This window comes from Macaca fascicularis, chromosome 9, assembly GCF_037993035.2.
Source record: "Macaca fascicularis isolate 582-1 chromosome 9, T2T-MFA8v1.1".
Lineage (NCBI taxonomy): Eukaryota > Metazoa > Chordata > Mammalia > Primates > Cercopithecidae > Macaca > Macaca fascicularis.
Window position 1 is genome coordinate 51380804 of NC_088383.1, and position 14701 is coordinate 51395504.

The 14701-nt window shown below is 39.2% G+C and overlaps 1 pseudogene; it reads left to right on the top strand.

Annotated features, from left to right (window-relative positions):
- The first annotated feature begins 1310 nt into the window (after nucleotides 1-1310).
- Nucleotides 1311-3480, top strand: LOC102133879 (heat shock protein HSP 90-alpha pseudogene; annotated as a pseudogene).
- The last annotated feature ends 11221 nt before the right edge of the window (nucleotides 3481-14701 follow it).

The window sequence follows — 14701 nt, forward strand, 5'->3', positions numbered from 1 at the left end:
CATGTGAAATAGAGTTTCTCAATCTGAAAATCACAGTTCCATTATTTTTTTTTTCTTTTAACTCATCTGTATTTGTTACAACTTTAAGCAGAATGTGACTCAAGCACTACATTTTCATCCACAAGACTGGGTCTGAGTTATTTTTGAACAGCTTTATGATATGCTTAGGTAGGCTTATAACTTTGCTCTTCCAAACAATACTTTTCTTTGGAAAACAAGCCCTGTGGAGAGTTCCTTCCATCAAGTTGCTTCAGTTTAACCTATCTCTAGAGGACTAGTACATGCAGAATTGGCAACTACAGGGGATAAAAAGTTCAAAAAGTAGATCCTACAAGATGTAACAAATACTTTTCTAAACATCAAGGTATAGCTCAGGAACACTTCGATAACAAGATTTGGTCTACTTAGGAATCCGGCTTGATAGCCAAACACTTTAGACCACAAAGTTAACATCATGTTACATACATCTTACAACACACGTTACCCCAATCTGTTAAAATAAACCAATGTGAAACTAAAAGAGCATTACTAGCTCTGCTTTAGTGCCTAAGGCATCACAGCATCACTTAGAAGTAGACAGAAATCTTATCTTCCCCTTAAAATAGTTGTTGTCATGCCATACAGACTTTTTAATATTAACAAAAATAAAGGAAAACATCCTTGAAAATATATTATCAGAGGAATTATAGGGTGTTGAACAGGTAAGTAATCCCTCAGCCGGAGGTTAATCTACTTCTTCCATGTGTGATGTGTCGTCATCTCATTCGAGGGGCGGCATTTCTTCAGTTACAGCTGCACTGGTGTCATCAGCAGTAGGTCATCTTCACCAATACCCAGACCAAGTTTGATCATCCCATAGATCCTGTTAGCATGTGTCTGATGATCTTCCAGACCGAAGCCAGAAGACAGGAGCATAGTTTCATAAAGCAAGATGACCAGATCCTTCACAGACTTGTCATTCTTAATCAGACTCTGCCTTTTGCCTTAAGGTCTCAATAATGGAATGGTCAGGGTTTATCTCCAGGTGTTTCTCTGCTGCCATGTAACCCATTGTTGAGTTGTCTCTTAGGGCTTGAGTTTTCATGATTCTCTCCATGTTTGCTGTCCAGCCATATGTGCTTGTGACAATACAGCATGGAGACAACACCAATCAGTTTGACACAACCACCTTTTCAACTTTTTTCTCCAATATGTCTTTCATGATTTTTCAGAGGTTCTCAAACTTTGTTTTTCTTCCTCTTCCTGTTTCTTTTTCTTTTCTTCATCTTTGGCATCCTGGTGCTGCTGTATTGTGGACCCTGTGCAGTCTCTTAGCCAAGATGCCTGAGGAAACCCAGACCCAAGACCAACCGATGGAGGAGGAGGTGGTTGAGATGTTCGCCTTTCAGGCAGAAATTGCCCAGTTGATGTCACTGATCATCAATACTTTCTACTCGAACAAAGAGATCTTTCTGAGATAGTTCATTTCAAATTCATCAGATGCATTGGACAAACTCTGGTATGAAAGCTTGACGGATCCCAGTAAATTAGACTCTGGGAAAGAGCTGCATATTAACCCTGTACCAAACAAACAAGAACGAACTCTCACTATTGTGGATACTGGAATTGGAATGACCAAGGCTGACTTGATCAATAACCTTGGTACTGTCACCAAGTCTGGGACCAAAGCGTTCATGGAAACTTTGCAGGCTGGTGCAGATATCTCTATGATTGTCCAGTTCTGTGTTGGTTTTTATTTTGCTTATTTGGTTGCTGAGAAAGTAACTGTGATCACCAAACATAATGATGATGAGCAGTATGCCTGGGAGTCCTCAGCAGTGTGAATGATCATTCACAGTGAGGACAGACAAGAGTGAACCTATGGGTTGTGGAACAAAGGTTATCCTACACCAGAAGGAAGACCAAACTGAGTACTTGGAGGAATGAAGAATAAAGGAGATTGTGAAGAAACATTCTCAGTTTAGTGGATATCCCATTACTCTTTTTGTGGAGAAGGAATGTGATAAAGAAGTCAGCGATGATGAGGCTGAAGAAAAGGAACACAAAGAAGAAGAAATAGAAAAAGAAGAGAAAGAGTCTGAAGACAAACCTGAAATTGAAGATGTTGGTTCTGATGAGGAAGAAGAAGAAAAGAAGGATGGTGACAAGAAGAAGAAGAGGAAGATTAAGGAAAAGTACATGGATCAAGAACTCAACAAAACAAAGACCATCTGGACCAGAAATCCCAATGATATTACTAATGAGGAGTATGGAGAATTCTACAAGAGCTTGACCAATGACTGGGAAGATCACTTGGCAGTGAAGCGTCTTTCAGTTGAAGGACAGTTGGAATTCAGAGTCCTTCTATTTGTCCCACAACGTGCTCCTTTTGGCCTGTTTGAAAACAGAAAGAAAAAGAACAACATCAAATTGTATGTTTTCATCATGGATAACTGTGAGGAGCTAATCCCTGAATATCTGAACTTCATTAGAAGGGTGGTAGACTTGGAGGATCTCCCTCCAAATATTTCCCATGAGATGTTGCAACAAAGCAAAATTTTGAAAGTTATCAGGAAGAATTTGGTCAAAAAAATGCTTATAACTCTTTGCTGAACTGGCAGAAGATAAAGAGAACTACAAGAAGTTCTATGAGCAGTTCTCTAAAAACATAAAGCTTGGAATACATGAAGACTCTCAAAATCAGAAGAAGATTTCAGAGCTATTAAGTTACTACACATCTGCCTCTGGTGATGAGATGGGTTCTCTCAAGGACTGCTGCACCAGAATGAAGGAAAACCAGAAACATATCTATTATATCACAGGTGAGACCAAGGACCAGGTAGCTAACTCAGCCTTTGTGGAAAGTCTTCGGAAACATGGCTTAGAAGTGATCTATATGATCGAGCCCATTGGTGAATACTGTGTCCAACAGCTGAAGGAATTTGAGGGGAAGACTTTAGTGTCAGTCACCAAAGAGGGCTTGGAAGTTCCATTATTTTAAACATTTTTCTTTTTTATGAAGCTAATATTCTAGAGGAAGAAGAGAGGTAAATGCTATATAGTAAATAAATAGGTAAATGTTAAATATAGCTTTGAATAGTCTTCAATGAACAGAAAGGGGGAAATTTTAGTATGGAATAAGAGGGATCTGGCTAAAGGGAGACATGTTGAGACCCCTGGAAGAGTCAGCCGTGGCACTGCCTGGGGTGGCTGCTTTGGGTGGAGAGGGCTTCAGGGAGAACAGTCAGTAGGAAGGACCTGCTGGGGTGGCTGTGGTGTGGATACCAAGGGGTCAAGTGCTGCTGTCAAGTCAGAGAGGCGGCAGATCTAGTCGAGCTGGTGAACAACGGTAAGGAGTTTCATTGCACATAATTCAAAGAGCAGAGAGATGAACTTAGTTCCTTTGGAGACAGCACTCTTTATGAGCCTGGTGAATAAAGAGGCTGCTATAGAAGAGGTATATTATTCCTGGTATTAGGATTAAAGATAATTTTTATTTTTTCCATTGTATTGAGTTCTGTATTTTATAAATATTCTTATAATAATATGTTACATTTTAGTAAAAAGAAAATTCCTAAAAAATGAGTCCCCATAAATAAAAAATAGAACAGAATAGCTAATGATGTAGGAGGAAAACTAGATGAAAATGATAGCCAGGAAAACAGAGAATTTTAGTATGAAAAAAGTCAGTCGACTGTCAAATACCACTGAGAAGTCAAATAAAATAAACATACAACATTGTCCATCAGCCTTGAAAATGTGTTGAGAGTGGCCTGCACCTATTGTATTAGTCTGCTTAGGGCTGCCATAAGAAAATACTGCAGACTAGGTGCCTTAAACAACAGAAATGTATTTCCTTACAGCTCTGGAAGTTGGAAGTCTGAGGTCGGGGTAGGGTTGGTTTCTTCTGAAGCCTCTCCCCTTGGCTTGCAGACAGCTGTCTTCTTGCTGGGGACTCACAGGACATTTTCTCTGTGCTGGTGTATTCGTAGTATCTGTGTTTCTGCATCTCCTCTTCTTACAAGGACATTAGTCAGATTGAACTAGGGTCCACCCTAATAGCCTCATTTTAACTTAATGTTCTCCTTCCAGACCCTATCTCCATAAACAGTCACACTCTGAGATACTGGGGGTTAGGGAGTTCAGCATATGAATTTTATGGGAGCACAATTCAGTCCATAACAGCACATAATTGATTCCAGTTATTCACAGATTCTGTACTGATGAATTTGCCTACTTGCGAAACTTTATTTGTAACCCCAAAACTAATACCCACTGTGCTTTAGGAACCATTTGCAGATGTGTACACCAGGAAAAATGGGACCTGTCCATGCTTGTGCTACCATCTGAGTCAAACAAGACGATGCTCTGCTTTCATATTCGAGCTCGCAGACTCTAAACAAGTGCCCTTTTGAAAGTCTGTGCAGAGCCATGCTATCGCATTTTTGTGCTTCCTGTAGGTAATTTTACTGTTTGAAATGGTAGTGCTGAGGTGTTACCCCATGTTTCTAAGCACAAGAAGGTTGTGATGGGCTTTATGGAGAACATTCATGTACTATATAAGCTTCATTCAAACATGAGTTATACTGCTATGGGCCATGAGTTCAAAGTTAATGAATAAACAATGTATACTGGTGTATGTATTTTTTTTGGAGACAGGGTCTCACTCTGTCACCCAGGCTAGAATGCAGCGGTATGATCGCAGCTCACTGCAGCCTTGAAAATCCTGGGCTCAAGTAATCCTCCTGCCTCAGCCTCCTAAGTAGCTGGGACTATAGGTGCACACCACCTCACACCATGCTAATTTTTTCATGTTAATTTTTTGTAGAGACAGGGTCTGACTATGTTGCCCAGGCGTAAATTATGCATCTTTAACAGAAACACACAAAACCCCAAGATTACATATTGATCAGTTGGTATAATGTGAGCAGAGCCTTGCAGGAAACTAACTCACCCTCTATCTTCCTAGGAGCAGTGATTCAGTATTCACTAATTCCTCATCTGTGGTGACTTTATAGTGCCAAGATTGTGCCACTGTACTCCAGCCTGGATGGCAATAGCAAAATTCTGTCCAGAAAAAAATAAAATAAAAAATTAGGTGGGCATGGTGGTGCAAGCCTGTAATCCCAGCTACTCGAGAGGCTGAGGCAGGAGAATCATTTGAACTTGAGAGGTGGAGGTTGCAATGGGCCAAGATTGCACCACTGCACTCCAGCCTGGGCAACAAGAGAGAAACACAGTCTCAAAAAAAAAAAAAAAAAAAAAAAAAAAAGAGAACCTTTTATAAGGGTACAATCCTTGCCTTCAAACCCTGTACACTTCACTGCTCTTAGAGGGTTTTTGCATGAGCGGCTAACTGAATGTAAGCCTTTCTTCAAAGCACTAAAAATGAAGGTGAGAACATTAAACTGATATATTTCACACATAAGCTAAAAAGTTAGCACTAAACAACTTTCCTATCTCTGTTTCTTTTTGTTTACCCTTATCAGTTTATCAGATGCCTACTAGCTGGCTGCTTTTATTTAAATGTGTCTCTGTTTATGTCAGGTTTTCCTCAATTAAATTATAAGTTTCTTCAGGATAAGATCCATGTGTCGGGTTTTATCTCCATTCCTCATGGAGCCTAGCACAACAACTCATCCTTGGAAAACGTGGACCCCATGAAAAGCAGATGTTGAATTCCCTGAAGTTGAAAAGGCCCCCATCAAGCCCACAAGCCTGCACTCCCCAACTATTTATAGTAAAAAGATGGTGAGCATAGAATGGGCTTTCTCATCATGCAGAAGTGTCTGTGAGGTCAGTGAATTTAGAGGTTACAAGTGGGCCAGGATGAAGAAGGCAGAAAGGGACAGAGCAAAGGAAGGTGATGCCAGGATGATGCCAAGTGAATAAGGATTTGATACATCCATGAACCCCTGACTCAGGAGGAGGGAGGAGAGTGTGGCCTGAAATTGAAAGCCTGTACAAAGCTGGAGGGACAATGTGGTGGAAAGACGAAGGGATTAAGAGAATGGAGGAGATAGAGGAATGGAGGAGGTTAGCCAGTAAATTCACAAATGACCCAGACACAGCAGAATGGACCTACTCATTCTTTTAGAATTAGACACAATCCAGTTAGAAATATACTTACAGGCTATACTAATAATGAGGAAGGTTCATACCACAGAATCCTAGAATCCTATGGATAAGAGGGACTTTAGACATAGAGCCCACCGTAGTTCACAGATGAAAAGATAAAGTATACAGAAGTTGCTTCAATTCCATTTCATCAAAATACATTTAATGCTTAATAAATTACAAAAATAATGTTATACATGGAAGGGACAAAATATTAAAGATCTTTCCTCAGAGCTTATCATCTCATGAGTATTATAAGTGTACCAACCAAGGCAAATACAATAGGTGCTTCAGTTGTGGTGCAAACAAATTGTTAGGCCTCACAGAATAGAAAAACATAACTTTGGACTCAAGGGGCCCAGAAAATCCACAGAAGAGAGATCTGAGCTAGGTTTAAATGCAAGAGTATTTTATACAGGATGAGTTGGAAGGGATACTCTCTCTCCCTCTTAGCAGATTTCACAGAATAATCTGATTTTTGCCACTCAAGAATTTTCTCAGGTCTTGCTGCTTAACCACAGATATTTATCTATTAGGGTACCAGTAGAATTGGCTTTCATAAGTTTATTCTGACAGAGCAACTAGGAGAAAATGTCTATATTGAAGGCACAGCAAGGATGGGGTAGATTGGCACATCCAGCAGAGACTGACTCACAGGTAGTGAAGGGCATCAGGACAAAGAGTGACGTCAGCATAGACGCTTAGATGAGTGAAGAAGCAGATATATAGGGGGGAAGTGATGAGTTTAATTTGCCCATACGGGATGTATGTACTGAGATATATATCAGGCTGGGTGCAGTGGCTCATGCCTGTAATCCTAGCACTTTGGGAGGCTGAGGCGGGCTGATCACCTGACGTCAGGAGTTCAAGACTAGCCTGGCCAACATGGTGAAACCCCTTGTCTACTAAAAATACAAAAAATTAGCTAGGCATGGTGGTGGGTGCCTGTAATCCCAGCTACTCCGGAGGCTGAGGCAGGAGAATCATTTGAACCTGGGAGGTGGAGGTTGCAGTGAGCCGAGATTGCACCATTGCACTCCAGCCTAGGCAACAGGAGCTAAACTCCGACACTCTCTCTCTCTGTCTCTCTCTCTCTCTCTGTCTCTCTCTCTCACACACACACACAAAGATATATCTCCTCATTAATGACTACTATATACTTATTATTTTAATTCTTCTTTTGTTTCTCAATGATCCAAACACCTTTTAGTCAACATTTGATTTGCACTTACTAGGCTCTGCAGGAATATCTTGATTTCAGAATATCTTCAACCTGAACACTTTTCTTCATGTGTTGCACCAACAAATTGGCCAAAAATCTTAAAAAACCTAAAATGTTTAAATCTCTATCATGTCTCTAAGAAAAAAAAATGTTGTTTTTCTGTTACTTTTCTTCATTACCCTAAAGAGAAAAAGGACACATGATTATAGTAGAATCATAACTTCAAGCTTAACGAAATTCTAAACACACTGACTGAACTTAGAGGATTTTTGGTTTTCCCTAAATGGAAAACACTTCTGAATAATAACACTCCTGTTTCAATTGGGAATGTGAGAGATAGTCTTCTACATGGCTTTTAATCCTTCTTGGAATCTGCAACAACAAAAAAAATTAATCAACTAAATTCCTCACTTTTATAGTATTTTATTTATAGAATACTATAAAAAAGCAGCATTCTATTACAAGCTGTCTTCTAGTTCACTTTAGTGTCTAAGTAAACAAAAGTCTTGTCAAAAGATCATTTTAATTCAGTGCTATTGCAGTGCAGAATTAACTTCCAGCAGACGTAGTTAACATAGGATTCAAAGGAGATAAAACATTTCCACTTAGAAGGCTTTGTATTTTCCAACAGAAGCAGCGTGGGACTAGAAGTCAACTGTAACCTGATAAATTTGCCAAATATAAACACACAGAATATGAGGGGGTGATGTATTACTGAAAATACAACTTAATGTGTTAAAAATGTGGATTGGTATCAAACCTGAAAATAGAACTTTGAGTCTTTTTATTTACTTCCTCTCAATTTAAAATATTTTATTAATGATTTAAAAATCATAGAAAGTGAATCTTTTTGTAGTATTAACTACTTCTAAGTATATTTCATTTCTTGAAACTTATCTCATTTGATAATTGAAGCACTTATAGTCCAGATTCTTTTGCTTGTTATTTTTCCTTTTTTCTTTCTTTTCCTGGATTTTTTTTTTCTCAAGCTTCCAATTTATAAATTATAAGTAGTTTCTAAAGATTTAGACCCCAAGTATCTGCTCCTACCTTATTCCTTTTCATATTCTTAGTATTAAATACAGAAGAGCAGTTTTTAACTTCATGACTCATTTCCATTTTTTGACACAGAAACCTATACTGTGAGTCTTTTTTTTTTTTTTTTTTTTTTTTTTTTGAGACAAGAGTCTTGCTCTGTCGCCCAGGCTGGATTGCAGTGGCGCAATCTTGGCTCACTGTAACCTCCCCCTCCCGGGTTCAAGCAATTTTCCTGCCTCAGCCTCCCAAGTAGCTGGGACTACAGGCGCCCACCACCATGCCCAGCTAATTTTTGTATTTTTAGTAGAGATGAGGTTTCACCATATTGGTCAGGTTGGTCTCGAACTTTTGACCTCAGGTAATCTGCCTGCCTCAGCCTCCTGAAGTGCTGGGATTACAGGCGTGAGCCACCACGCCCACCACTTCTCAACTTCTCACATTTTATATCACCAGAAGGAAAAAGATTTCACCACTGTTCTTTCCTAATTACTTCCATTGCCCAGCCCTTTGCATGGACTTTCAACATGGATATTTTACTACTCTAAACTACCTTGAATATTTCTGCTAAATTGTCTTCTTAAAATGCTGATTTCATGATAGCACAACTAAATTGAAAACTTTTAAAAGACTCTTCAGTAGCTAGCCTATAGAACTGATAGCTGTCAAAAGCCACAGCTTGATCTGTGTCCCTTAGGGTTGTATCATACAGTCTTGTCAAAGGCCAGCACCCCACCTCCTAGCCAAAAAGCGGTCCCCTGATCTTTCCATCCACATAGACTCTACCAGTTTTTCAGAAAGTCCTGTTTTTCTGTGGTATCTTTTCCAACATCACCAATCCCTCTGTGCATTTGTAGTAGAGTTGGCTGACTTGCTACTTATGCTTAGGGACACTGGTTGTACTTAGTTTATATGTGCCTCTCTTGACTTTTCAATTTAAGTATACATATTGCACATGCAGGAATTGTGAAGAAATATTTTGTGTACCCCATAATGAAACCAGGGTCATGCACACAGTGGGTATTTAACAAATATTTACTCAATACAATTAATTGAGATCAACACATATTTACAAAGTTTCTATTATAGTCTACTTACAAAAACATAAAGAAAAATAATTCCAAGTCCTTGCTCTTAGGGTTTTATAATCCATTGCAAAACAACTTCATGGAGAAAAATATAAAAGTAAAAACTCTGGTCATGGTTCTATGGAGTTTTGGTTATCTGAAATCCACTTGGAGTATGCAAATTTCTCTCTGTAATGATTAGAAAATTATATAATAAGTTAAATTGATTATCTGTTGTATATAGATCATTGGCCTTCTTATGTCCCCTTAGCGCTCGCAATTTCAATTCATTCCAATGGTGAGCACCTGTGACCCTCTGCCTGAAGGATTTTTTTTTTTTTTTTTTTTTTTTTGAGAATGAGTATTACTCTGTTGCCCAGGCTGGAGTGCAGTGGTGTGATCTTGGCTCACTGCAACCTCCACCTCTTGGGTTCAAGTGATTTTCATGCCTCAGCTTCCCAAGTAGCTGGGACTGCAGGCACATGCCACCACACCCGGCTAGATTTTGTATTTTTCATAAAGACAGAGTTTCACCATGTTGGCCAGGCTGGTCTCGAACTCCTGGCCTCAGTTGATCTACCCACCTCGGCCTCCCAAAGTGCTGGGATTACAGGTGTGAGCCACTGCTCCCAGCCTGTCTGAAGGGTTTCTTAGGCCCCAGAATATTAGGGCAGTAGTGTGCACTCCAGAAAGGTCAGGAAGTTAACTTTCCCGGAAGCCAACCTCTACCAGTGAGCATCAGGAGTCAGTGTTTAAATATCCCCCAGTTTTGGCTTCCTGGGAGGAACGACTGCTCTTAAAGATCCCAGCAGGATGGAACCCCAGTTGTCCTCAGTATCAACTCCTTCCAAATCCTTCCTTCTTCTCTCGCCTACTTTCTCACTCTGCTTCCAGTTGAGGAGGTCACTTCCCATAGAACCTACGAACATCCAAAAGCTCATCTTAGGTTGTGCTTCTAGGGAAACCCCACCAGAGACATTGTGTACATCACAGAGTGGTGCCAATTTAATAGAACAGGCAGTCAGAGACGGTATTTCATATGAGTGCCTTCATGTTTTCTGAACCAGGCCCTTATCCAAAAACTACAGTATATTTTTTTTTTGTTCTGAGGGTAAATTGAAATGTACAAAAACTTGGTCTCTGGGGTGAGAATAGCATTTGCTGAAATCCTGGTTCTACCTTGTACTTTAGGTAACTTTGCTAAACTCCTTTAAGATCAAGTATCCTAATAGGTAGAAGAGGAATAATGATGATCTCTACCATATAGGATTGCAATGAGGATTAAATAAAAATATGCATATGAAGGCCAGGTGTGGTGGCTCAAGACTGTAATCCCAGTACTTTGGGAGGCCAAGGCAGTTGGATCACCTGAGGTTGGGAGTTCAAGACCAGCCTGACCAACATGGAGAAACCCCATCTCTACTAAAAATACAAAAATTAGCCAGGCCTGGTGGCACATGCCTGTAATCCCAGCTACTAAGGAGGCTGAGGCTGGAGAATTGCTTGAACCCAGTAGGCGGAGGTTTCGGTGAGCCAAGATCATGCCATTGTACTCCAGCCTGAGCAACAAGAGTGAAACTCTGTCCCCCCTCCAAAAAAATGCATATGAATAATTCAGCATGGTGCTGGGCACAGGAACAATAAAAGTTAATTGCTAGATTTATCAAAGAATTTAAAGCATCCTGAAGCACCTTTCATCTTGAAAGCATAGAATGCTTCAGAATGCACTGATTTTTATACTAAGAAGTTCAACTTTAGATTGATGCTTAGAACATAAATTGTTGGAAGCCCATATATAGTCAGGGCTTCAAAAACTTGTCTGTGACCAATTATTTGAAGGTGATGGTTGAATCTGATGGTAGCAGAGTCCTGGGGGCTGAATGTGGGTTTCACATATATAATCCTGAGAAATTTCTGAAAGTCCTACAATGAATCATTGTTAAGAGTCCCAATTTAGTAAAATAATTCCGTGAGTGTATAGCACAGAATAAATATTTAGACAATCACTCATTGGCACTTTGAGATTCAAATACTTTATATTAAAATTGAGGTTACAAAATGTTTAAGGAAATATTAGAGATTGTTTACTTCAGGTAAATATTTTCCGCAGAGACATAAATTGGCTGGAGATTTGTCATGGAAAAACAGATTCCATTTCTTTTTCTCTTAGTGATATGAACTTTTATTCCTTTTTCTGTTATTACCTCTGGGTGGGTACAGGGCTCATGATTTATGTGAGAAGCTATTGGAATATCACAGAAGAAATTGTTGGAAAATATTTTAGTCCAAAAATTGTAACAACAATCCTAAACAAAAAAGACTTTAGTATAATCGAGAGATTTTTCTTTTGCTTTCGTTAGATAGTTTAATGAAATACTTCATTGGTTTCATGGAAATCAAGGTCTCCCACATCTTCTATGTAATCTTTCTTCCAACATTGACTATTTCATCGTTTTCCTTAAATTTTTAGTTCATGCTATCAAAATACTTCCTTTCTTCTCTAAGTTCATTTTGTAATTCAGATTGTGCTGCAAATGCTATCGCTTTCAAAAGCATCTCTAGGCCGGGCACGGTGGCTCACACCTGTAATCCCACGACTTTGGGAGGCAGAGGTGGGCAGATCACCTGAGGTCAGGAGTTCAAGACCAGTCTGGCCAACATGGTGAAACTCAGTCTCTACTGAAAATACAAAAATTAACTGGGCATGATAGTACAAACCTGTAATCCCAGCTACTCAGGAGGCTGAGGCAGGAGAATTGCTTGAACCTGTGAGACAGAGGTTGTGGTGAGCCAAAATCACGCCCCTGAACTCCAGCCTAGGTGACTGAGTGAGAATGTTTAAAAAAAAAAAAAAGAAAAAGAAAAATGCATCTCTATATTAATAAATATTTTTAATGTTTACTTTTCTCCCAGTATATAGTGAAAATAAAATAAGTGTTGGAATAGAGAATTAAATAGGCACAGAAACAAAGATATGGTTAAACTATTTCTTACATAGTCAAATATTTGGGGGGTCAAGACATTTTAAGATATTCCCTAACTATAAATAAATAAAACATATATGTTACAAATACATGCTGGGGACAAAGAAGTACAGACCCAAGGAGGAAAACATGGCACCGGCAACTTCACTGGGCGCAGTCCTCTGTCACCGGTATAATTTTTCTGGTTTCTCTATGTGTCTGCCTATTTCCATTGCTTTCCATGACCTGTTTCTTACAGCTGAGGCTCTCTCATCTATTGACTTTGCAGTCAAAAGATTTGGGTACCAACAATAAGAAAAGTTAAGTGTTTTAGGTGATGGATATCCCAATTACCCTGATTTGATCATTGCATATTGTATGCATGTATCCAAATGTCACAGACCCCTGAGATATTTACAACTATCATGTATCAATTAACAAATTTTTAAAAATTAAAAGGAAAAAAGACAGATTCATACCAAGGCTCCGGCACTTAATTATTTTTGTGACCTTCACGTGCTAATTAAACTCATAGAGCCCCAGCACATAACTCTGTTAAAAATGAAGCTAGTAATCTACTCACAACGTTCTGGTGAGAAGTAAATATGACATAACAGAGCCCAACATGACACCTGGGAGAAACTCAATAAATATTAGACTCATTTTCCCCCTTACCACTGTACAGCATGATGTGGCAATACAACCTTTTATTATATTCTCCCTGAAGATAGCTGTTTTGTAATTTTATGTTTCCCTAATAGTAACTAAGAGACATTTGAGACTAAATACATCCACTTCCTGTTCCTGATCCTATGGCCCACCTTCATCCTATCACCCTTGTTTTTGGGAAGGAACAAGTCCAACAGTAGGTTTTTCAGGATTACACAAACGTATAGTAAAATCATATGAATATGTGGGAAAATAGACTTTGGGCTTGCAGTCAAAAATTCAAGAACAAGATCATGCATTTTCTTAGTCTTCTTGTCTTTAAATGGAAATAATGCTTTTCCTATCTTCCTCCAAAAGTATTTTAGTATCAAATGAAATCCTTTGATAGGAACATATTTTAATGTATCTCAAACAATGTATACACATAAGTTTATGCAATTTACATTCAAAGCAAACCACCCAAGTTAGCCAATGAAGCTTTCAGACTAGGGCAATCGTGAAAATGTGCAGAATACAGGGGCTCCCACTCCACTAGATCACACAAATTTCTGACCCGAAGGCCCTAACATGGAACAAAGTAAGCAAGAAGCAAAAAGCCAGGGAATTATTTCAAACAAACGGACGAGTGTTAATGGAACTGAGAGTGGAGATTCAACTTCAGCAGTGAAAATATGAAAAAAAAGAGATGAATTTTGTGGCCACTGGAATCTCCTTTAGGTGCTCCTTAGCAGGCAGGGACCAACAATATCTCAAAGACATGTAAGCTGAAAGCAATACATATTAAAATCCAAAGTGATTTGTTTGCACTGACTCATTAAATCCATCATCAGCTAGCTGACTACTCAAAAACTCCACTCACAACTTCTCATCTTTGTCATGGAAAGCATGCTAGCCATTAGTGGGTGTGGCTGCAGCAGGCACTCAGTAGTACAGACAGTGCTGGTAGTGTTGACATCTTGATAGGATGGAAGTTTTCTGTTGATTCTCAGCCATGTCTTTATTTTTATAGCAGCCATCTGGATGCCAACAGCGCTAAAACACTGCAAATCCTTTTCTTTTCATCCTTGGCATTAAGGAGAGAAAATACAACATATGCACACCACACAGATCCTTTCCTTTGAGTAGCTCTGCTATGCAGGCATGGTAAGAAATACCTACAGAGAGGTACCAGAAGTGAAAAATCATCCTCTATGAGAATTTTTATTCCAAGCTAGACTGCCAGACAGCCAGGTCTAATGTGCTTGGACAGTGCCAGAACTGGCAAGTCAGAGAGAATGGAGCTTTGCTGAGGCATAGAGTGTGAGGGGGGAATAATTTTTCATCTGTGGAGGGTCAGAAGGCAGCCTAAGTGCACAGCAGTACTGCCGGTTATATAGTTCAAAATGTTCTTTAATGCTTCCACTCTTTTTCTGTTATCAAGGAAAATAGGATATGGGGGAGGGGGTAGCAGCTGGCAATTAGAGAGAGGAAGGAGAGGCTGGATATTTGCTTTGAAAGTGATGACTTTTTAGATGAAGAAAATGTCATCTTTTTGGTACATATTCAATTTCTTTTACCCAGCCTTAATAAATCAATAAAGATATGCCATCTTTTCTAAGTTTCTTCTGCAATCAGGAATAAAATATTATAAATTCATTATTATCCCAATA